This window comes from Rattus norvegicus, chromosome 16 (genome assembly GCF_036323735.1).
Source record: "Rattus norvegicus strain BN/NHsdMcwi chromosome 16, GRCr8, whole genome shotgun sequence".
Lineage (NCBI taxonomy): Eukaryota > Metazoa > Chordata > Mammalia > Rodentia > Muridae > Rattus > Rattus norvegicus.
This window is the reverse complement of record NC_086034.1, coordinates 3,366,714-3,392,646: the sequence shown is the minus strand read 5'-3', so window position 1 is coordinate 3,392,646 and position 25,933 is coordinate 3,366,714. Positions and strand designations below refer to the sequence as shown.

The 25,933-nt window shown below is 42.5% G+C and overlaps 1 protein-coding gene and 1 long non-coding RNA gene across 30 annotated transcripts in view; one reads left to right on the top strand and one right to left on the bottom strand.

Annotated features, from left to right (window-relative positions):
- The window catches only part of Erc2 (ELKS/RAB6-interacting/CAST family member 2), an 860,860-nt gene that overhangs the window by 287,612 nt on the left and 547,315 nt on the right, over window positions 1–25,933 (bottom strand). The window lies entirely within an intron of this gene.
- Window positions 11,560–16,236, top strand: LOC134482442 (uncharacterized). The gene is made up of 2 exons (XR_010058544.1): window positions 11,560–13,193; window positions 14,234–16,236. It is a non-coding gene; the product is annotated as an uncharacterized LOC134482442 (long non-coding RNA).

Genomic DNA, 25,933 nt, shown 5'->3' with positions numbered 1-25,933 from the left:
TGTCAACAGTCATAAAAGCCTCTTAAAGGAAGCTGTGTTGGCTGCTTGCAAGGTGGGAGTGTCCTCAGAACTGGCTGCTACCATATGGTACCTTTACTTTGCCACTCTGTCCATGACGGTTAAGAGCAGTCAATCCCAGACTGTTCTGGAGCATACAGCTATCATTGCCTTAAATTGATTGAACACAGTTCTCTAGGACGCCACTGCCACATGATCCGAATGAGGGCTCCTCCGGTTGACCTGGATTACTGACTAATAACAGTATATAAGGCTCTGAAGTCAGGATTCATTCACTTCAAGCATAACTGCCTGACTTCAGCAGATCAGGGAACTCTCAAACTTCCGGATCTCACTCAGGAATGGTAGTGTGTGACTATCATCCCATCACCAGGGAAGCCCAGCAGGAGAATTGTTATATGTTTAAGGTCAGCCTGGGCTACAAAGTGGGTTAAGGCAAGCCCGGACTACATAAAGAGATGCTGCCTCATTAAAGAGTGTGGATCGTGAGTACTGCAGTTTGCTGTAAGGTCCAGTAATCTCATCCATTACAGTGCACACACCATGCAGCCAGACAACCACTTAACGATCCCCATTGCTGTCGGCTCTGTCAAATGCAATGCCTTCCCCTCTTTGCCAAAGTCTGAAACTAGACTCAGAGGCCTTCGAGAACCATGTCAAATGGCAAGCCTGACAGTGTTACTTTCCTCATCCATTTTTATTCCTCTATACTCATTCTGTAGAAAGTTCACACTGGACTTGAAAAAAGTCCAATAATATATTTGTTTCTTTATCAATAACTACTTAGTTACCAAAAGGTTTAAAATAACTTGCAAATGGAAGGGCTCGTGAGACATACTCTGGAGTGGGTTCCACCCTTCTGCCCATCTCTCCTTGGGGCCAATGGCTATCTCCAAGAGCTGGATGAAGTGGGAGGACACAGAGCAGAGCCAAGCCTGCTTCATTTCACCAACAGCCTTTGCTTGTTACTGACGATGCCCTTCCTTACATTAGCTGTGACACTGCGTGGTTGCCTTAAAAATAGGAGGTCACATGTTCTAATTGTTCAGATGCCTCCAGACAATTCCCTTTTGAGTAAGGAATATTTCTCCCTGGGTTCTTTGTGCAGGCCCTCCCTGGCCTCCTTTCGGTACGTTCATTCATTCTTGCTGTGTGACTGCGGTGATGAGAGACAGAAATGGGAGTCAATCAAGCTCTCCCCGGCTTCTACTCTGCCCCATCTAAAAGTTCACAAATGCCACACTGCCATGAGGGTAAAGACAGTGATGAACAGTTGGTCACCAAGGAAGCTTCTCTATAACCCGTGATAGGCTATTGCTTTAATGTGCCCATCTCCGTAATAAGCACAGAGCTTCTCTAGAAACATGGCATCACCCTTCCATGGTTGCTACTCTCTACTTCTCTTTTTCTCACTCACCAACAAAAACCCCTACGTCCAAAACTATGAAAATGTCAGGACCTGGAACTGTACAAATCATGCTTCACAAATAAGAACTCTCACATGGAGAAATTTCTAGAACCCCTAATAAATGCAGAACTTCTCATGAGAGACTGTTGTTGGGGCAGGGGTGGCATTTACAAACCTGTTCTGCTCAGAAGTAACGTAAGAAGTCATAGGCCATTGCCTGTATCCAGGATAACCCATTGCTCTGGCTAAAGTGATTGAAACCAGCTGGGCAGTTGTCAGCCATCTTAAACACTCACTAGGGTCACTGCTGTGCTACCAACTATGGCTGTCTGGAAAAATCACTCATGCACTGAGGGGCATGAAACAGCAAATGCTGGACTGCACTTGTAAGAGGGAGGGTGGGGAAAGCTTCACAGTGGAAAGTAAAGTTAACCCTTAGGACAGTTGATGTCTTTTAGCAATTATAGCTTAAAATTCTAGAAAACTTTGTGTAATAGCTTCCTAAGGACTATGCTGTACCAGCGGCAAGCTATAATGCTAAACTTTGTAAAGAAAGTTCTCTTTCTTGCCTCCTATGACAACAAGAAAAAAATACATAGTCTTTAAAGAACTGTGGTGAAGGTTTTATACAATATTCAAATTCAAGTAAAGGTATAATGCAGACGTGTCAATGTAAAAATTTGTTCTTTGAAAAGATTAATAAATTGTTCTACCTCCAGATACACTGATTGACAGAAATAAAAATACTATATAACTAAACTATATGAGGAGAGAAAAGGCCCAGCAGCAGCAGGAACCACGGAGCATGGATAGGAAACACGACTAACTCTATAACATGACTAACTCTATGTTCACCAATAGGAGCATGGTGTCAGAATGAGTCAGTTTCTTGATAGAAAAAAATAACACGGAAAGAAAACTAGAAACAACCAAAATACTCTATTAGAAGCCACCACATGATACCATATCATAAAGGTAGATTACTATGGGAATAGGAAAAAAAATCCATCCATACAAGGAGTGGGGTGGGCATCGTGAATCACGGTAAAAAGTAAAGCAAGACATAGTGTTATATAATTACTAGACACCGGCGATACAGAAGAGATCCAAAGACACTCATAAGTCACCAAGAGAAAAGAAGGCGTTTTACAATAAGGGAAAGTCTACAGAATCGTCACCAGCAAACCTGTACTTCCAATTACGGTCTTTAAGCACAGGGAATCTGAGACCAGAGAGATATTTTGCACCTTAAAAAGGAAGAGAGAACAAAAGCATGCAAGTACACTGGTGAGTAGGAAAACCACTTTTCTTAGTAGTTACAGCCCTTTAAATGATAATTAACCACCAAGCACGCATAATAAAAATGTTTTGTGCTGCTTCACTCAGAGTAGGATTAAAACATGTTACACCAACAGCACAAAGGCTGGGCAGGTAGGGTGAAAGAGAGTGCTCTGCTACTATCTATGGAGGTAGATTCTGCTAAGTTAAAGGTACAGACTGTAAATATTCAAGCAACCTCCCAAATGATAAAGTCATCGGTTTTAAAGATGCCTTGATCAAGTCCGACCGAATGCCACATGCCACAGGCCCAGTGCTCAGGAGGCTAAGGTAGGAAGATTAACAAGTTTGAAGCTACATGGTGACCCGGTCACATATCTTTTTAATCCACACAAATTCAACAAAGGAGGGATTAAGTAAAACACGAGGGAAGTAACAAAAATAGAAAGATGATACACTTAAACTCAGCTATAACAAAACATTACAGTGAATCAAGTTGTTCTGACTACTCACAATTAAAAGACAGAAGGTTTTCTTGTCAGACAAGATAACAAGATACAAATATATGCGGCCTATAAATATAAAGACTCAAATAAGGAAAACAAGCAATACTGGGAAGATGCGTACATGCTAATACTAGTCAGAGGAGAATTAGCACCGATTAACGGAATAAAGAGTATTCATCAGAACAAAGAGGATCATTTTTTATAAAGAGTCTTAAGAAATCCTCTACTATTAAAACAGCACGTTGTGAGAAAGTACTGACAAGCCAGATATTTAATAAAGACATCAAAATCAGACTATCCAAAATACTCTCAAAATTCAAAAATAAGAAAGTAACCTAATAAAAAATAGGCAACATGTCAAAAAATTACTGGTGGCAGCTACAAGCACGAGGTTTCAAGTTCACCAGCCATTAGGATGGGAAGATTAAAACCGGTCTACATGTTGCGCACCTATTATAAGGATTACGGTAAAAAAATAAAAAAAGGCAGACACCAAGAGCAAGAGCTGGGCAGCACTTTCAGAAGCTGGAGTTCTCACACACTGAGGCTGGAAATGTAAAGTGGTACCAACCAACATTTTGGGAAACAGTAAAGAAATGACTTAACAAGCCAAGCATACCTTACATTACCACTCACCCACTCCACTCTCAGGTATTTTACCCAAGAGAAAAGGAAACAGGCATACACAGGAAAATATCACACGCAGGTAGTGGTAACTTTATTAATAATGGTCTCACACTAGAATACAGATGAATGGATCAACAGTATCCCAATATTGATGGCATATTAGTATCCAGTAGAAGGAATTACCCAACTGATTCACATAATGTACTTGAATGGGGAAAAGAAAGCAAAAATGGGTTACATTGTTTATGTTTCTATCCTAGGCTATTAAGCATTCTAGAAATGGCAAAATAATCAATAGTACAGTGATATGAAGCATCTGGTTCTGTGCTTGGGGTGGAGAGTGGCTTGGGAAAGCAGGGGTGATGGATTACAGTGGCATTTTGAAATCTGAAGGAGTTAGGGATGTATTCATCCTGTTTTACACTATTATCCATGTGTCGGAATGCATCAAGATGCACAGAATATGTAAATGTAGCTTATCGTAAGCTGTTAAAAAGCTCTATTAGTGAGTAAAATCTAGTGGTCATTAACACAATATAGCAGTGGTCTTTTTTTTTTTAAACTGGGTATTGTCTACCTTTGCACTGTAGCAAGTACCATGCTAAGTACTTCCCATGTACCCCATAGCTTAGTTGTTTTTGTAAGTAGGTACCAAGTTATGTCATGGTCCCCACTGTGAGGGAGAGACTAAGACAAAGGTGGTCAACTTCCACAATGTCACATGGCTTGACATAGGCTTGATGTACTCGTGGTGGGGGTTGAATGTGTGGAGTGGAGTGGGAGAGTGTGTCCACCCTAGCTGGAAATTCATCCTAGTTCTAACTTCTGATCCCAAACTCTGACTACTTCACTCTACTGCATTCCTTGCAGGAAATAAGAATCAACTTATAATGCCTGTATATGTGATGATTAAATGCTAGTCTCTCTAATTGGCAGAGCTGAGACTCAATTTCCTCTCTTCTTGGTTTTCATGCAGTCAAACAACCCTTGGATGAATAGATGCTATGAATTAACTCAGGTCAACATGTGAAATTATACTATGTCTTTTTCTTCTTTTTTCTAAACTGGAGACAGAGAACAACTTTCACCATAACTCAGTTACAGAATTGCAACTGGGTTTATCTGCAGCCCCCAAAGGTTGAGGAGACAGAAAATCAGAAAGAGATTAAGAAATATGTGTAATGTTAGAAAAAAAATGAGTATTGTTGAGACCAGAAGTTAAATTTAGGTCAGCTTAGTTCAAAGTTCAATGGCAACTGACTATTCAAAAAAAGAATGATGTTCAAAATTCTCCAGGCCAAAAATTCTGCCCTTAAGACAACCCTGAATGGTTCAGAAGTGTTGAAGGTTTCAGATGAGCAGAGGCAAACTCACAAAGGAATGTGGCTGCCCTGTCTCAGGGACAGCAATGAATGCCTAGCTCTCCCTGTCCCAAAAGACAATGCATTCCTAGCTTTCAGACCTATTGAACACCAGAAGGGCTCTGCTATTCAGCTGTCCGGCACCCTTGCTATCTCAAGGTTAACTAATCGTTTTCCTTTATAATTCACTGGAGACTGATAACCATTATTCCCCTGTCTGACACGTACTGACAAGTACTCCGGTTAAATATAGGTTGCTAGGAATTGGAGTGGAGAATTTTTGTGGCTCAAGTTTATGGAGGGAGTGTAAGCTCATGATTCTAGGTCATCTCAATTATCTTGGGAGGGGAAGAGGGAGAGAAGAGGAAGGGAGAGAGGAAGGAATATAAACACGAACATTCTGTTTCCCAGATTAAGACCCAAGGAAACAAGAGGCACGGTGGGCCTACATGGCTTGCCTTCCTCCTGCTTCTTGATTGGCAGAAAACTGCCAGTGATCAAAAGTTGTGTGTGTGCATGTGTGTGTGTGTGTGTGTGTGTGTGTGTGTGTGTGTGTGTGTGTGTGTGTGTACATATGGAGGAGACCAAGAAAATGGCTCGACTGTCTAAGTACCTGTCACAAAAGCACAAGGGCTTACTTTCAGATATCCCCAGTGCCCATTTAAATGTGGAGTATGAAGCACTCATCTGTAAGCCCTAGTATTCTAAGGATGAGGCAGAATAATGGCAGAAACTCACTTTCCAATCATTCTAGCCAGTCAGTCAGCTCTGGATGCTATAAGAGACCCTGTGTGAAAAGTCAAGACAGAGTGGTTGACATTGACCTTTGTTTTCCATATGTACCTATACCATTCTCCCCCACACACACTCATACATATACTACACAAACACACAGATACATGCATGCACATGCGGGTACACACACACTGAGTGAGGGGACTTAAGAGATGAGTTTTATATATAAGTAAAACAAATTTAAAAAGTAAGATATGGAGAAATTTTTATGTATAAATTAAATGAGAAAAGTGTGTGAAATTTAAGAACACATACATGCAGAAGTACTGGTTGTTCTCCAAACTTCCCTTTTGAGCTATCAAGTTTCTCTTATCTGTGACACTTAACTAAAGACAAGTTTCAGCCTCCCTGTAACTAGATGTGGCCTCTCGTGTCTCTTTTGATTACGGGATGGGTCCAGTAGTCAGAGACAGTACGCAGGCTGTATACTAAGGAGAAAACTATGTCCTCCCTCTTCCCTTGTTCCAGGGACAAATGCATAGACTAGAAAGAGGGGTAACCAGGAGCTGTACCATGCTGCCAATGCTGCAGTAACAGTAACACAGGAACAGCCTGGGGCTTTTGTGTCTCTCAAAGACGAAATCAGTTTGCCCGGCCTGTATAGACTTGGATATAAGGAAAAAACAATTTTCCATTTTATGTAAGCCATGAGACTTTAGGGTTTCTTTGTTATAATAGACTGCTTAAAGTCCAAATTAGCAGACCAGATTCTATGAAATTGCCAATTTGTATAATATATTGAAGAGACAGAAAATAGACTTTCATTGCATTGTATCTAACTCTTCTAGAACAGCCTCCTCCAAGCTATGGTTTGATGAGCTAAGTCCAAGAAGACCAGAAAAGTATAATGTATTGTTACAGATCTAGAACCTACAAAAATACAGGCCAGTTACTGAGACGTTCAACTTTCCATGACAATTTCTTCCTGGGGGTTTGAAATATTTCACCTCTACTGTGGGCTGCATGCAGGGAGGACTTCCTGATGAAAAGCACAAATTCTTCTATTCCCATAATCCCCCTGCAAAGCTGTGTGGCCCCCAGTGCTTCTAGTCAGACCTGTTGGCTCCTTCCCTTGCAAGGCTCATTATTACATCAAAATCACACTAGATCATATTAGTTCTCCTTTCAATTTCCTTTTTAAAAAGCCTGAAGCCTCATCACACCACAAGGAACTATTGTAAAAATGTACCGTAACAAGTGTTTGCTGCCAGCCTCCACAAATTGGAGTGAGGCAAGTACCATACATTTGCACCAAATTTACTCCAGACCGCGTTACCTGTAGAATCACTGGTGAGTTCTCGGATAAAAGGAAATCCTGGAAATCATGCCAAAACAAATGAACAGTTTTCAATTCTTTCAAATATTAAATAATGATACTTTCCCTCCTGACAGAAAGGGATAGAACAGCAGAAAAGTCCATTTTCATGAAAAATGAGGTCCAGACTCTGTCTCTCAACACCTTGAACAGACATAGTCTACACACGCCTTTTATTTCTGAGTATATGTGTGATAGGAAAGTGTGTGTTATGTTCATCCAAACATGACCAGTGAAGGAGCAGAGCAGCGTTCTTCACAGTAGTTCCTGGTTGATCTAAGTGAGAAATGTCCTCATTGTCTTGTGCGTTAGAACAATTTGTCCCCAGCTGGTAGCGCTGTTTGGGGAGATTTAATACATATAGCCTTGCTAAAGGAAGTACGTTACCAAGGGGAGGTTTTGAGAACACATAGTCTTGATCTATATTTAGTTTACTCTCTGCTTTGTGCCTGCGCTTGAGATTAATCTCCCAGCTTCCTGCTTTGGCCACCATGCCTGCATACCATGGACCAGTTATGTTTGAGGCCAACAATGCCCAGGAGGGGTAGACATCTGGGATGCTCAACAGATTCTGGTATTTGAGTTGTGTGCTAATGGTTTTACACAAAGTGTACATATGTGTTCATTCCAGGTGAATTTACCAAACTGAAGTCTTACAATTGGTGCATAGTCAATCAATGAAATACATGATTTAAAAAAATTTTAAAGAATATAGTAGTTCCAAAATACAATCATTATATACTAAAACCAGAGAAAAGTGATTGCTACTAATTTTCATCTAAAACAGAAGCACAAGTTGGGGAGCTTGCCTTTAATCCCAGCAGAAGCAGGTAGATCTCTGAGATCAAGGCCAGCCTGGTCTACAGAGTGAGTTCCAGGATAGCCAGAACTACACAGAGAAACCCTGTCTCAAAAGACCAAACCAAAACAACAAAACAAAAACATAAGCACTAAGAAATGTGATGAATGGGGTTGGGGATTTAGCTCAGTGGTAGAGCGCTTGCCTAGGAAGCGCAAGGTCCTGGGTTCGGTCCCCAGCTCCGAAAAAAAAAAAAAAGAACCAAGAAATGTGATGAATGTAGCTATGAAAACAGAAACATTACACTGGAGGACTAAAGGAAACACCAAAGAGAAGAGGTGAAACCGAAAATACAAGAGTACTTAGGAAAAGATGCTAAAAGTGTTTGGATCTGACGCTAACAATACAGAACTCCAATGCTAACTGCTGTACTTAGGAGTTGCAGTTTTTACTCTTAAACGTCACCCATCGGGCTGCTTAAAATTGACTTCTCTGTAGCCCATCTCAAAAGAACATCACCTCACTTCTCTCCTCTAGATTATCGGTGGTGAAACAGAAGCCTTTTGGGCTTATAATGCCAGTATCCCTGAAGACAGGAATCCTAGAGTTCTGTGACAGACTGAAATAACTTGATCGCAGAAGCCCAACTTATTTTTTCCCACGTGGCAGCCACCTATACAAAACATTGTGCAAACCATCCAGGTGTATGCTGATCAAGTTGACTTTTCAGAGTCAAACTCAAAATACCAGTCAATACCAACACTGTGGAAGGATCAGAGTGCCGAAAGTCAGGGGGAAGGGCAGCTTCAGAATCTGTCTAAGGACTGAAGTTATATCATTAGATTCTCTCTGCCTCTCCTTACCCCTGGCTCTGCTTCCTATCGGTTGTAATGTCAGGCTATGTGTGTATCCTACAACTGGAAAATTTAACAAAAAATTTAACCCACAGGGTGAAGGGTAAGAAGGCAACCAAGTGAGTTTCAGACCTTGTGCTTAAGACATTTTTTTTCTGTATTTTTGAAAGAAAGTGGGTATCTTTTAAGGCTAAGAAAAAATGAGTAGGTTTAAAAATTAGTGACTAAATGGGAAACACAAACACCTGCACACACACCGCCAGTGAGCAGAGGAAAGGGAACAGATCTGCACTGCTCCGTCTACCAAGGAAAAGCAGCAAGAGGAGGAACGGCAACTCAACAAGAAAGAGAAGTATAAATACACAAGCCTGAAAAGTGTCCCCATTTACTATAAATCAGCAGCCAAACTAGGGGGCAGATAAACAAGATTTCCTCTCATTTCTATTGGGAAGGGGGTTTCCAATTAAAAAATACATCTTAAAAACTACCAAAAGTTACTGTTGGCAAGTGTTTAGAAATGGATTGCTTCATATGTAAGGACAACAAAATCTGGAGACAAACCAGGCATTTATTCACAAAGAATAATGATGCCATGCATAAAGAATACACCCCACCAACTAAAAATAATAGAAATATCTTTGTTCATCTACAGTACCAAGCTTATATGATGTTACTAGGAAATCCAGGTTCTGTAGCAGAAGTAAGAAATACTTCACTACTTTCAAGAAAGAGGGGAAGGAAGGGAAGGAGGGGAGGAGGGAGAAAACCATCTGAATGGCTAAAACATTAACTGTGACTATCTCCACATGGGAATGGAGGGGATCCAAAAGAGCTTAGACACTACCAAGTGACTGATGCTGCAGTAACTATTGTTTTTATAACTATTAAAAAGGATATATTCACTTAGAAATACAAGAATAGAACCAAAAATGGCAGAAGTAAAATATTTGAGACACGCTTAGAACTCATGTTCATGATGTATTCGGCCCCAGTTAAACCATCAGGCTCTCTCAGTTCTCTTCTTTTCCCCTGAAGGCAATCCGTTTCCATACATTATTCATTTGACTTTCACTCAACACTAGATGTGCTTTCTCTGAGGCCTGCTCTGTTCTGTGCTCCCCTGTCTTTCACACTTTCTCCAGGAGATTCAGCTGAGACCCCTGGCTAAGCCTCTTGACCCAAGCCTGAGTTCCTAACATACTTTGCTCTCTGTTGTCTTTCACTTTACAGAGCCATCCTCCTGTCGCCTTTCATGGAAAACCCAGAACTCCCTCAGCTCCAAGCTCCTTACTTTGACATTCCACCTTGCTGGTCCAACTTTGCACCCTCATCCCTCCCCCTTCACGGGCACTCCTCGCTTGGTTCTCAACACCCAGTAACTACTTGCTCCTACAACAACTAGACATTCTCAACCCCACTTCCCCTGAGAATTAATGTCTGATTCACCTGCCACAGATATTCTAATTATTTTTCAAGATTCCCACTAAATTGAGTCACCACAATGAAGTCTTTGCTTAATCTCCAATTTAGAAAAATAGTGAACACAAAGCAATTGTTTTTCTTGGTCAATATCCTATTCTCTTAAAAAGAGTCTTCCTCTCTTTATTGCAATGCAGACCTTTTGTGAGTCCATTTCCTGAGACTTGTCTTTGTAGCCCTTGAGTTGCCTTTGGCTGGTACTTCGTGTGTGTGTGTGTGTGTGTGTGTGTGTGTGTGTGTGTGTGTGTGTGTGTGTGATACATCACGCACTCTATTGCCTGCTAGACTATATGCTAGGTAAGACAGTATCTGACTGTTCTCAAAGCATACCTAGTTTGTGGGCACTGTCACTCCCATTTTCCGTGTGTCTAGAAACAATGTTGAGAGAGGAAGTGGCTTGTCAGAAACTACCAGCATTTGGTAGATCTGAAATTCTATTCCCTGCCAGCTCTCTGACTCAGTCACTCCTCTGATCATGTGATCCATATAAATATGAATGGAACTGGATGGATCGAAACACACAGAACATGCTAGATCCAAATACCCAGTTCCGAAAATGGTCATTGCATAAAGATTTCAGTTTGCTGTAAGCTGAAAAATCTTGTACCCCAGGGTCTGTTATTCCTCTCAGTCTGTATTCCTTCAGGGACACCACTACTTGCTGATCAGTGTCTACAATTACACGTGGTGTGTTTCAAACTTCACTGTGTGAGCTTGCTTTTTTTTTTTTACAGAATTCAAATTTCTGCTTTCTCTCAAATTCCAGTTTCATCAGAGGTGTCTGTGCCAGAGATACCTTGTTCATTCTATTGTCAACCAATGTCTTTCCATCTCATCAACCGTCCGTTCCTCTCCTTAGTCTGTACCTTAGAACTCTGAGAGGCTGTTCATTGGAAGGCAAAAAGTCTCCCAAACATGCTTCTCACTACCATGTGGGTACCAGCTGTCCACTGGAGAATCTGGAATTCTAGGTGACTTCTAGGATTGCCCAATCATGAGATGCTTGGGACTTGATCTTTCTCATACAGGTAGCAAATTCTACCCATTCCCAGCTTGGCTTCTTTGAGCTACCACAAAATCATCACCATGGTAACCTCAAGTATTACAGCTCTGTATTGCAAGGTCAAGGCTTTAGCCAGGGTGGTTCCTTCCATAGGCTCTGAGAGAGTGGCAATCCACAGACTTCTAGTTTCCATTGACTGCTGGGAATTCGTGACATTTGTAGATGCATCATTCTAGCCTCTGGCATTTTCCTATGAACTTCAGCCTTGGTCTCCATGTGTCACCTCTTATTCTGACTCTTAAGGACATCCATTGGTGAGTTTTGGAGTTCATCGAAACCCAGGGGAATCTCATCTTGAGATACTCTTCTACTTACCATCATCAGGTCATACACTGAGGTTTGTAAAGAATGACAATTCATTAAGGAGCTACTAGTGAATTAATGACAACATTGATATAAGGTTTATTGTATAGTGAATTTATTGTAAATTATTTGCATCAACTGATTTTACTTTGACAGTGGGAAAGTAATTGCTTCATTTTATAAACGAGGAAGATAGAAGCATGAATGGCCCAGCAGTTTTCCCAGGTAACATTACTCAGAAACTTTTCCTCTTTTTACCACGATCACCTAGGGGTTCATCAGAATCTCAGTGTCCTATTTAATAGCTGGGACCACTCCTACAAAGTCACATTGTTAATCTCAGGGCCCTAAATCAAACTATCTTTGGCAAAACATAACATATATGAGATCACAGCTTCTATCTGACCATACCAAATATCACTTATAGATCCTAGAGTTTGCTTCCATTTTCTTTTCTTGTGCCTGCAATAAAATACCCTAACAAAAGCAACCTGAAGGAGAAAGGGTTTGTCTACTTTGGTTCATAGTTTGAGAGTACAGAGTATCATGATTGAGAACTCAAAACATGAGCTTGAGGCACATCCATAATTCAGAACAAAGAGTATGGAATGCATGCATATTTGCACTCAGATCCCAATTCAAGGATTGGCGCCACTCACAGTGGGCAGGCAGGATGCCAATTAAGGTAATCAAGGTAATTTCCCACAGTGATGCCAAGACCCTTCTTCCAGGAGAGTGTAGATTCTGTCAAGTGTCAATCACAGTGTTCTTCCCTATGGAACTTTGTGTTCACCAACCACCGGCTCCAGGAAGTACTCAGAATAAAGCCTCTTTCTCATCTTAGTTCTAGAACTCCCTCCACGCCTCCTTCCTTTAGCAGGGTCTTTTAAAGAAGCAGATACAAAGAGAGAGAAGGATTGAGAACAGAGCAGAGGGGAGGAGTGAGGGAAGGTTAGGAGGAGGACTGAACCTCTTCGGTGTCTTTGGTGGCTAGCTGCCATTGTTACAGCTTCTAGCCTGTCCTCCTCTATGATGTGTATCTGCTGACAGACATGAGCAAGACTGGGTCACATCAACACAACGGTCAGCCAGACAGAAGCCCAGGCTCAGAATCCAGACCCCACCAGACTTTGTTTGAAATTCAGAGACAGTCTGGGCTTCAGGCACATTCTTGGAAAAGCTCTGGTGTTAGGAAGAAGCCCGGCTTCAATTCCTGAGGAAAAAAAAAAAACAACCAACCCAAAACCAGATAATGAATTTATTTGTAAGGCAGTGATGGAGGCTGACAGTGAATTGGAACAAGCATGGCAAGAAGACAGCAGGTGCTGCTTCCTGGAGCTGATTCGATGTGGCATTCCCAAGTCCAGAATTAGTTCTTTCTTTAAAGGTTTGTTTGTTTGTTTATGTGAGTACACTGTTGCTATCCTCAGACACAACCAGAACAAGGCGTCAAATCCCATTAAAGATGGCTGTGAGCCCACAAGTGCTTGCTGGGAATTGAACTCAGGACCTCTGGAAGAGCAGTCAGTGCTCTTAACCACTGAGCCATCTCTCTAGCCCTCCCCTCCCCGAAACTTTGTTCTTTATAATCCAACTTTTTTTCCATGAACTTTTCCACAGAGAAGGGCGCTTTTCTACAACTCTTTACAACAAATCAGTCATAGCTTTTATTTAAACACCTATATCAACTAGAGGGAAAACACTAGAAAAAAAGACATGTGGTAAATTCCCAGAAGATAACAGAATTTCTATGGGCTGTATGCAAAACCTGAGAACCTGGGCTCACTAGGGACTTGTTCAGTTTGGGTCACATCAGCAGCTAGACTTGGGTAGTTTGGCTTAAACAATAGTTTCCCATCCCTTCTTGAAGGTCTAAAAGTAAGGCTTTAACTGAATTCATTTTGCTTCCTTTTCCTGACCACCCAATTTTGAAAGATTTGCAAGTGCCACTGACTTCCATAGCAGAAGTAGACCACAAAAAACCTGCATTTGTAATCAAAGACCTGACTTAGTCATGCAGTGTTGACTTCAGAACTCTGTTCTCATGAGATATTTCAATTTAGAAAGCCCATAGTTTCCAGATTCCCCTTTGTAGAGGGTATTGTGTCTAAGTTATGATTAACTCAGCACTGAAGCAATACTTGGATTATTATATAGTGTATATGTATATATTGAATATATTTGATTTTATTTATGTATATTTATTTAAATAACATATAAACTATTAATATATTAAATATAATATATTATATACCATAATAGAAATATTATATTGTATGTTGTACATTATATGATAAAATAGAAATGAATTTATAATACATATATATATTTATAATTCACAGAAACAATTGACTTGAGAGATGTGCTTTTATCACAACTGAACGCCACTTGCTAACAATTCCCTTTTCTATTCTATTCACTCTGTAGACAGATTTTTACACACAGTCCATTCTCTCACAAGTGAGATAAGCTCAACTTAGAAAGATAACCTGAGCCACTGAACATCTCCTGCCTATTAGTAACAGACCAGAAGGGCCAAGAGCGTGTTTCCAAGCTCCAGATCTGCCCATTAAAACCTCTTCAGAGACAAAGGCAATTGCAATGAGAGGTAACACAGCTCTCACCGCTGAGACACTGGAGGCCCAGCCGTATCTGCTCTTTTGACTCTTGCCGGTTCCTCAGCTGCAGTTGTTACCTGACTTCAGAAACTCCCCCTGCATCTGCTCAGTTCTGTGTCTCCTACACTCACTTTGCTTCGCTCAGTAATAACCCAATGGTAACTCAGTCATTGCTTCAAAACCACTCACTACAAATGTGGTCTGGAATTCCTTCCGGAGTCTGTGGCTGCAAACGACTGGCATATTCACTAGCCTTTGTGAAGATTCCTCACCTCTGTAACACTTGATGTTTGAGCCCTATGATCTTTGTTAGGTGGGATTATTCTAAGCAGTGTCCTTGATCTCTACACCCCTGATGCCAACAGTCCCCTCCCACGCCCGTCTACCCCCTCCCCCCAGTTATACCAACCAAAATAACATCTCTAGTGGTCAAACGTTTCTTAGGGGACACAGTCACCCCAGGCTGAGAATAATTGATAGAGCAGGAGACTATTTAAAAAACGTATTGACTTATTACTGGGCTTCCACATCTTAAAAATTCTACCACGCAGAGAGATACTCAACATGCAGACTACGGTAACTTAATGCTATGGAACTGAACACTTTATAATGCTTGAAATGCTGAATTTCATCTCCACTATATTCTACCCCAGTTTTAAAGCTGATTCCAAGCCCTAATGCCTCAAAGCACCCAGCTATGCTGTGAAATGCCTCTGCCCTTACACTTTATTTCTTCCGTTATTACTTTATTTTATATTGTTTTATGTTGTGAAACGTTCTTGCTCTTAGGTGTTATTCTTCTGTCGATGCTTTACTTTTTTGTTTGTTTGCCTGCTGCTTGCTTTTTCTGAAACTGAACCCCTGAGCTAAGGAATCCAGTGACTACAATCTTATTTAACATCAGGACTCTATAGCTGTTAGAGAGCATCGTACAGACATACCAGACTTCTGGGGGCTCCTGATTTAAGAGGCTTCTTGTGAAACGCATCAAACCCAGATCCCCAGAGGACCTGGCCTGTGGGCCACAGAAGCCCAGAGACCTTCCAAATGCCGTGATGCTCTTGACAAAAGATGGTCTGGTGTGGAGCTGTGAGGCCATTATTTTCATTTAAACCATACATGTCATGTCCTGTTTGTGAGAAACACGTTAAACAACTCAGAAACACATTCGCAGTGGGCTCTGAAGTGGGATTCACATTCCGATGGGCTGGTGTACTGTAAACTGTGGAAGGCTGCTAGGGAGGGTGGGATTGTTCATCCTCAAAGCTCTACTGACAATGGAGCCTTCCTGCTCTTGTCTGATGTGTGCCTTACAATTTTCTTCTGCTCCAAAGTATGGTGAGCCCACAGAATCTACAGGAGCTGGAGTTCCTTAGAGATTCTGCCTCAGTACATTTTATCTTCGTTGCAATGTGAAGACTTGGGCTAAGGAAATATCTAGAAGGAAGAAAACTGCTCCATGTCCGCCTACACTGCAGGAGATGGTCTGTCCACGGCTAAAGGCAACTTAAGGAGTGAGAACCAGCCAGCGAGTAAAAGCAGACTCTGGACGGTGAGCCATCCCATAACAAAAGCACCCCAGACAGCAGTGTGCCACCCAAGAGGGTGACGCTCCTCACCCTTTGATGAGACAAATGACTGGAACATGGGGAGAATCACTCGCGAAAGTGCTATTTGAACTTTATGTGCTACACTTACCAAAAATACAGTATTTATATGCAAACCTCTTAGAGTAGTAGAGTTGAACATATTAAAATTAGAACCTAAATCTAGGACTGTAGCCAAGTCAAATAATAAACAGTGTGATAACTATGTCTGCTTGTGTGCTGTGATATTTCTTTAGGGGTAAAGATTAATCTTTTTAACCACACATATGACATCCTGTGGATGTTTTTTAAAAATTGAACTATTTCCTCCAAATGCATAATGGCAGATTAACTATAAAGGAAAACAGAATCGAACGGGATAAATGTACCACAGAACTCATAAAAATATTTTCAAAAGAATCACAGGCTCTACTAGGTCAAGGATGGAGAAGGAGGCATCTCAAGCGCCAACACTGTACCTGTGAGGGATGCGAAGTCAAAGTTTAGTAAAGAAAATGGTCTCCCTTTTTCTGGGCTAATAGATCCCTTGTCATCAGGGCTTTAGATTTCACATAGCACAGTGTCCCGAGTCTCTTCTGTGGAACCCACGAGTGACAACATCCATCACTCTTTGTTCTACACTATCCTTATTCCCCTCCAGCCTGTCTGCCAGTGGTGAGACAGATAGACATCACACCCCTGGACAGATGAAGGTCACATTGGAACTCTTAGAAGCAGCCTCACCTCTGCCTTTCTTTTATATGTAGGGGAGTGTCCAGAGTATCTCCTTGTATCTATCATGGACAGTAAAGTTAAATGTAGACATTGGCTAGGCCAAGACACCCACATTTTATATCTTTGGACATCAGCATGGCAGGGTGTCTAGTGGAGTCAGTTTAAGTTATTGTGATTTTAGGTGGTAGCTTCTTTGTAGGACAAACCCCTATGGACAGCATATATCACTCAAATAGTGGTAGAGAAAGGCCAATGACACACAAAGCTCTGGAAGAACTCTGTGGGCCGTCTAGTACTGAATCCCTTTCCTTCTTCATCCTTCAGGATGAAGGATTCCTTCAGGAAGTTGTTACTAATCTCTGGTGCTATGGAGAAAGATATGAGAAAGACTAGGCCCCCCAGAGAATCCAGTCTCAACAGGGGACAGTGCAAAAATAAACCACAGAATAGAGACACAGTGAAAACATTATGTACACATAAAGACTTGCACCTGGATCTCACAGAAATATCATTTGAAACCACTGATGAATGGAGATGACTCAAATGTTCCCTAAGTAGTGAATGAACAAGAAAACCTTAGTGTGTCTACACTAGAAGTTATTTGGCAGTGAAAATAAACGGAATGTTGATGCATGCCACAGACTGCAGTGACCTTGGGTACAATATGCAAAGGAGAGATTGCCAACTACAAAGGCCGCCCAGTGTATAGCTGCTTCCAAGGAGCAAATCAGAGAGAGCAACCAAGAGGCACGGGGGGGGGGGGGCGGGGAGGGGGAGGCTCTGCAGGGACTGGGAATGGGGCAAGGCTTGGTGAGTTTGGAGCTGGAGATGCAGCGGTGAGGTTTTGGGGGTTCGATAGTGAAGCCAGTATTACTGGGCTGAGGAAAGGCTGCATGTGATTGCACAGACATTTAGAGTTGGTTATAATGGTGAACTTGTGGTACAACTTTTATTTTTAAGTGCTAATAATTTCTGTTCTGTCTTCTTCCTGCTGACCCTTCCCTCAGTACCTTGCTCTGCTCTCCCATTCCTGTTTTTTTTCCCTCAGATTGACTTTTTTTTTCTCTTTGTAACATAAGACTGTTCCTTTACCCATTTTGGCTGTGCAACTAATTCGCCAGCACTAGTTGCATTTGCAATAGTACGTGATTAACCCCATTATCCATTTCTAAAAGTTGTCACCAGTCCCAGTAGAAATCTTTTCCTCTTTTAATGCTACAACCATACTATGTTTGTTGTTGTTTTTGTTTTATTGAGATGGTGTCTCACTGTGTATCCCTGGCTGGCCTTTAATTTGCTGTGTAGGCCAGGGTGGCCTAGATTCACAGATGTGCTCCTCTTCCTCCTGAGTGCTGGAAATACAAACTTGCACCACCATGCCTGGCCAGCTAGACTCCCCATACAGAAAACAAAGTGAACAGAAACTGACAAAATCTTACACGGGAGCAGAGGAGATGGTCACTATGTCATGGTTTGTTTTGAGTTAGATGTAAGGTCTATGATGAGAATAGACGGACCTGTTGGGCAGGATAGACGGGAAGCCCGGGAGTGGAGAAGGCAAGTCTGACCAGATTGAGCTTCAGAACTACTATATTTGGAATAGAAGGGACTGAGGAGTTAACCAGGTGCAGGTTCACCTCAGGAGTGGTACACTGACACTTTCCACCACACACTCATGCAAAGTCAGTCGCCAAGCCAGTTTAGCTCCAAACTGCCAGGCCTGGGCTCTCCTTTCCCATGGGGCATTAACTTAAAAACACAATGCAACTGTTGCCCATATCTTGACATCAGCCATTAATCATGCACGGGAGGAACAGCCTCTTTTCACTGATACTAACCTGCACACATGCATACACACATACATGCAAACACACACATACACAGATACACAAACACACATAACACAGGACAAGTAAAATACTTCTAGCGGGAAACACGTACTACTTAAAGAGAACGAAATCTAAAGATGGCCAAAGTCGTCTTAGTGGAATTAAGAAGAACTGGTTCAGCACCGTGTCCTCAGCTTTATCTTTGCACATCGTTTCTGCTCTGAGCTAAAACATGGTTTATATATTACATGTCTTTGGTCCATGTAAAAAGGAATTTAAATTTACTGTGCTGGCAGGAGAAATGAATTTATAAACTCTACATACTTAAGTGTGCTTAAAACACTAGTGATAACAAGCTGCTGCTAGTCGAATGTGTGATCTCAGTGACGCTGGGCAAAAATATTTGTCTCTGCTGCCGATCACAGAAGTGCAAGGCCTGCTCAGAGTGCGACAGAGAGGGAGCCGCAGCCCTGCCAAGAAGCCTTCAGGATCGGGCAGAAGGTGTGCACCAGCTCGTAGTGACAGCTCGCAAACCAAGAAGGAGCTGGAACACGCTCTGTAGTACAGCCACATCCAAAGTGCAATTCTTGGAAGAGTGGCTTTCGCCTTAGCGTGTGGCTGAGAGGACCAGTAGGGAGAGGCCATCGCGTTGCCTCAAGGCCAACTCGGATCCATCCTGTTTTACTAGCATGTTGGACCAAAACTTAAGACTGGCACTCTAGCAGGCGTCCCTGGTGTCAGCAAGTCTTCAGAGAGTGAAACTTCCTACTCTCTCGACCCAATCCCTGTGTTCTCCTGGTTCTAGCATTGCCTCTTCGATCTTGTGCAGACCTAGTCTGCCATGGAATCCTAAAAACTGTGCTCTGTTCTAGCCAGCCCTGAGCCTAGACCCAGACTGTACTCTTTTAGCAGGTCCTGACTCTCTGATCACTTTCGGCCTCCAGCTTTCAAACTTCTTCTCTAGATGGCTATTCCGATTCCAAGAGGAAGGACTTGAAGTTCCTTGTGATTATGAACCCTGGACACATTCTGTCCTGCAGAGGCCTGGAGACTTCTAGATCAATAACCCATGCTTACCTCGAAGGGCTCCCAACCCATGAAATCACTTTCTGTAAGTTTTCTCTCCCTCTTCCTCCCACTATCCCACCCCTTCCTTACACCCTGGAGTAAGGCTACCTTACAACATTTCATTCCTCTAGGACTTCAAACATTGAAGTCTGGAAGGGCTTCCCTGTTCAGGTTCCGCCATTGTCCATGCCACTGGGTCAGAGGGACAGAATGACCTGGATTGCTAGGCTTCCTTTGTCACCGACCTGGCAGAGCTGTACCTAATGAATACCAAATGGACCTCCTTGATACCTTTCCTGGGCAAGGGAAGCCATTGTCCCATTAAATCCCACTTGTTTTCTTAGTGCTGTGGTAATGTATCATCTTGCCTGGCTGGCTGGTCACAGAGGTGACAAATTCATGTACATGCTTCCCTCCCCACCCCTGCCCACATCCAACCCCAGTCTTCTGGAGGAAGATAAGCAAGTGAGGGCAAACTGCTCAACATTCCTGTTTGTGTCTCCTAAGCCTGGACCCTGCTGCAGATCCTGTTCCTCTGCTTTAACTTCTCCCTGTATTGAAGAAGATAAACGACAGACAGAAGAAAAGCCACTAGAGCTACAGATGATGGCACTGTGCTTATAAAACTCATGGCAGGGTGGGACGGGATAGAAATGCCCTTCGTCCTAACCCAAAGTAAATAAATAAAAATAAAAAATGGCAAAGATCATATCTCAACTCACAGAGCAGAATTCTCTCCTCCAACCCTCCTAGTACCCTTCTTCACTTCACAGATATTTAAAGCATGTATTATGTTGCTATGGACAATTAGCCTTTTATCCAATTTGACTTGAGAGTTTAACTCTCCCACCCGAAGGTTTTAATTATGCCCTCAGCCCAGTACTTAGGCCCTGGTTCCTGCAGCTGGAAATCTGCCCCAGTGATGTTGTAACCTTGTTAATGTAACAAAAGAGGAGTTTACTTAAAACTGGACTCACTATGGACTTAAGCCAAATTTACTTGAAAGAGGAAAGAGTCTGTCAAAAATCCTACAGTAAACACGGCAAAGCAGCTCTTTCAGAGCCTCCCCTTAATTCACAGCGACAAGCAATTTACATGTAAGTGGATTCATATGCTGTACCAAGAGCCGAGGCTCCATGACGCAGGCGCAGTGCACTCACCCCTACACCCACCTCCCGTTTGTCTTTTCTTTCCTCCCTTTCAGACTCCCCCCACCCCACCCCATTTTGGATATATATATTAAGCCGTTCTCCTGAGCAAAACAGCACAAACCCACAATGTTTTAATCGCCCAAGGCATAATTAGGACCTTCTAAACATTTACTAAGCAAGTCGCTCTGAATAAAGGCAACCAGAACTTTTGAAAGCTGCTCACAAGACCTGAAATGCCGTCCTGTCCTGTCAAAGACTTACTTTGCATTCTGTCTAAGCTGCCTGTCAAGTTCAAAAGCCTCTCCAGCTATCGAGTGGGAGGTGCTGGTGAAATACCCGAGCCCACGTTTGTCATGGTTGCCAAGATCTGGCAGGCTTCTTACCTTCTCTCTTAATTAGATTACCTTTCTAGTCCACACACTAACAGAAAGTACACATTACACTAAACGTGCTGTGACAACAAGGACCGGATGGAGGGAGACCCTTCTGAGAAAAAGTGTTAAAGAAAATGATCACTCCTAACACCTCTGGGCACTTGGGGAGGAAGTAATTCTGTGGGTGATGTCCTGCTGCATGGAGGTGGGGATCTGTGGCATCTGAGACACAACCCAAAAGACATTAACTCCCCCTTCCCCAAGTAGGAAGCCAGGCAGGGGTTGCTTTAACATTCATTATTTTTAACGGTGCTCCTTGACAAAATCCATCCAGAGCAAACACTGGCTGGTGCTCAACTTTCTTTCATGCTCTCTGAAAGCTTAATTGGTTCTAACGAGATCAAAAGTTGTTTTTCCCCTTTGGCATGTATCTGTATTGTTTCTGAGCTATTTGGAAGCTGCTAGACACCAAAGGCAGATCCATCATCATTCTTGGGGCAACTCCATTCCTAAGGGTGATTCCAGGCCACACCTCCTGCATGCCTCTCATGGATGTCAGAGAACCTGGGTGTACCTCAACAGCACAAAGTTCCTTCTTACCACCTGAAGAACAAGAAACAGAAAACAGGGTTTGGCTGCTCTTAGATTATGCCCCAACAAAGCATTCCCCATGGAAAGAGCAAGGCCAAACAAAAAAACCCAGGATAAACACTCTAAGCTTGAGATAGTCCAGAACTCAGCCCTGTTTGGGATTTTCAGCACACCTAGCATGATGGCAATCAGGTTAAGTGCCTCCAAATTAGTCCAACGATTCCCCCTGCCTCCATCCACATCTCTTTCTTAGTTTTGTTTTGTCCATTTATGATATTTGGTTCCACATTCTGAAAGAGGTTAGGATGTTGCCAAGCAAACCACCTTGGGCCTCTGTAGCTCTAGGAGAAGCTGGAGGGGACAGAACATAGGTAGCCAAGGGTAAGGTCTAGGATGCCAGTTCCCCCCTCGCTAGCTGTGTCCCTTGAGCAACTGTACTTAGCATCTCTGAACCCTGGCTTCCTGCTCTGTAGCCGTGAAGAGTACAACCTTCTTCATTCGGTTATTACAAGGAGGCAGTGTGAAGGAGAGCCATGGGCTATACTGGGTCATGTGGGTGGAGCTCACCTGTGGGAGGGGAGGCAAAGGAGCCGTGTCTACCTTTCATGGCTCCAGCTGTAAGCGTTTAGAGATCTGCTCTTACCTATGCCCTATTGTTTTATTATACAGTACCAAGAACTAACTGAGAAGCTGTTTAGTTGACAAACATCCTATTTCTCTTTGCCAACTATGAAGCATGGGGGCCTCCAGATTCTGGTTGGGTTTTCGCCTACTATGCTTTGGGAATGGGGATGTGGCCACTTTGCAACCAATGCTAACACCATGTAGAAGCAAATGTTCTTTGTACTTGGTGGTCATCTGGCCCTCACACTTCATTGTGCTGGAATACAGACATGATGCCTGGGCCACATTTGAAAAATAAAGACAAAACCTGCCCGTGACTTAGGATAAAACAAAGGTGGTAGCCATAGGATACCCTCCTACATTTTCTCTAGATATCCACCTGTTCCAGCACCAGAAATCACACCTATGGCTTTCTTCACGCTTGGCTATTATAGACCAATGTCTACTATATAGAATTTTCTCCTTTGGTTCTGAAACTGTGGCTATGGAGAAACAGGGACCCTAGGATATACTGTAGACATAACTGGACTTAAGAAAGGATTAGATTGCAACCGGAGGTCTAGTCTGCCTGATACTCAAAGTGGCTGCTCCTCTTCCAGTCCCAGCATGCCACGGGGCCACATGGCACAGTGTGGCTTTACAACTGCCTGTGATACTCTGGTTTCTCTTGGGTTCCAAATTACTATGTTTGGAAATCTCCATGCTTGCTCTTGGTCACATTCCAATCAAACAAGACCTCACTGGAGAACTTGTGTCTGTCGCAGATACGATGAAGGCTTCTTGAAGTGGGTATGGTAACATGTCCTCAAAATTCTTCATTTCCCACTTTCCAATTAGATCCGCCTTCATGTGGCACCCCAGGACTCTCCATAAATTTCCCTCTTAGTAGAGATTAGAGAAATTAGAAGAGCCCATGGTACCCCAACCCCAATAATTCAAGCTGTCAGCACCAGTAGACAGCCATGCTTTACTACACGCTGCTTCTGAACTAGGAGGCTGGTCTCACTTTTGCAGCTGGTCCTTTGGGCAATTAAGGCTCCAAGCTGGAGGTACATCAGTCTTTGACCTGAGTATCTCCTTGTTTGAGCCTCCTTGTCAGAGCCTTAGTAGTTGAATACAGTGTTGACAGATGAGCAGAGCAACTCAGAAGCAATGACAAAGGTGACGGTTTAAGTGCGGGAAAATGGGGAGCAGCAAAAGGGTCTCTTGTACAGGACAGCGGAATATGATTCCATAGTACATTTCCCCTAACGTGGGGTTCAGAGGCCAGATCCAATGTCTCCCCACTTCAGGGACTTGAAAGAAACTCCAGTATAGAATACTCAACAGCCACTTGGTAAAGGCTACTGCAGGTTATCTCCTTCCTGAATCTCCTGGAAACATACGACTGAGTGTCGGGATGGCCAAGCGATCCAAGAGCAAGAGCTGGGAAGGCAACTGGAAAGGACCCCCAAGCCTCTTTCTCTGCAACAGAACTTTCACATAAGATGCAGCCTAAGTCAGATCTTCTTGTTGCTATGTCAAAAATGTAAGAAGTAGCAGTAAATATGAATACTATTTTTACTACATGAACACATCTAAAATATTTGAGCATGTAATCAATATAAATGTATTGCTGACAGAATTAATATTCCTTTTGTTCATGTACACTGCTGGCAGTCTCGTGTTCATTTTACACTCAGAGTTAGCTCAGTACAGCTGTGCCATGTCCTCAGTGGTCAGCAGCCATGTGTGGCTCATCCTAGAGTACAAGGTAGCAGCCCGGCACACCAGTTAGCCTCCCTCAGTCCACACACACATATATATGCATGCATATATTCATAAATGTATGAAATCCACTACCACAGAGGGCAGGGGACAATATACATCCTTTTCATCCCTTCCTATATCACTAAGTTACTATATACTTGATTCTGCAGTAGGTACATCACAGTATAATCCAGGAACAACTGCTAAAATATTACCTATGAAAAGTGGTACTTTTGTATGGTTCAAATGCAACCTGGGGGTTTCATAAGGGTGGTCACTGCGAGATACAGCATCATTGCTCTACCCCATTAGCAGTAAGACTATTATCACTACCACTCCTGTTAGGAAGCCCCTATACATTTATTTATGTACTTTGTGGAGGACGGTGCACATGTGGAAGCCAGAGTAGACCTGCGAGAGCTGGTTTTCTTCTTCCATCCTGTGGGTTCCAGGGAGCAGACTTACATCATTAAGCTCAGGAGCAAGCATCTTTACCTGTTGAGCTGTCTGATTGAGTAGTTCTTGTAGCTGCTTCCCTAAGACATTTCTACTTCTTTAGCTGTTCTGCTTTTCACTCTTTAGGACCCACTCAAATCCCTCTCCAGACAAATTTCTCTCTCATTTCTATGGAACTGCTAAAAAACACCCTCTGCTGAAAGCACTCTCTGTATCTATCTAGCTTAAAACATAACGATGCAATTATGCAACCTTATCTGACTATTTTCAGCTACTAGCGCCAGGCTTCATACCTACATGGGACTCAGAATAAATATAGGTTGATTGCCCTGAAATGAACGTGTTGAATGTCACTGTTTGCTGGTGCTGGTGCTGGTGCTGGTGCCTTCATATGCCAGCATCTTCCTCTTGCTTGTGTGTTCCTTGGATGCTGACCTAAAAATGATTTTTGAGGCTTTAATCTCATATTTCTAATCGTTATATGTATATTTCATCTTCAAGCAAATTATAAACAAATATAACCCATAATAGGTGTCTTAGCTCAGGTTTTATTGCTATGAAGAGACACCATGACCAAGGCAGCTGTTATAAAGGCAAGCATTTAATTGGGTCTGGCTTACACTTTTTGAAGTTCACTCCATTTTCATCATGACAGGAAGCGTGGCAATTTGCAGGCAGATATGGTGCTGAAGGAGTTCCACAAAGTTCTACATCTCGCTCTAAGACCTAAGAGAAAAGACTCTCTTCTGCACTGGTCAGAGCTTGAGCACTAAGTGCCCCCAAAAAATCACCTACACAATGAAACACTTCCTCCAACAAGGCCACACCTATTCCAACAAGGCCACACCTCCTAACAATACCACTTCCTGTTGGCCAAACATATTCAGACCACCACAACATACTTATCTTTTCAGATTTCACACTACTGTACAGAAAGCCCTCTGTAAATTTTATAAATATATGCATATATCATATAAATCCTCCATTTAAAGCGTGCATTCAATGGGTTTTTTTGTGTATCACGAAATTATAACATCAGCTCGATTCTTAGAAAAATTCATTTACGTTCCCAAACCAAGTCCTGTACCTACTGTCAGTCAACATTTCACCTCAATCTCTACCAGCCTTAGCCCATCACTCTTCTATTTTCTGACTTTATTATCTGCCATATAAATATCTACCATATGATATTTGATCTTTGCTGATGACTTTGTCCACTCAGTATTTAACAGTCATCCATGATATAGCCTTGGTCAGTAGCTTGTTCTTTCTTATTATCATGTAATATGCCATATGGGCCGTCCCTGATAATCCATAAAGCATACATTGTTCATTTGCATCCTTAC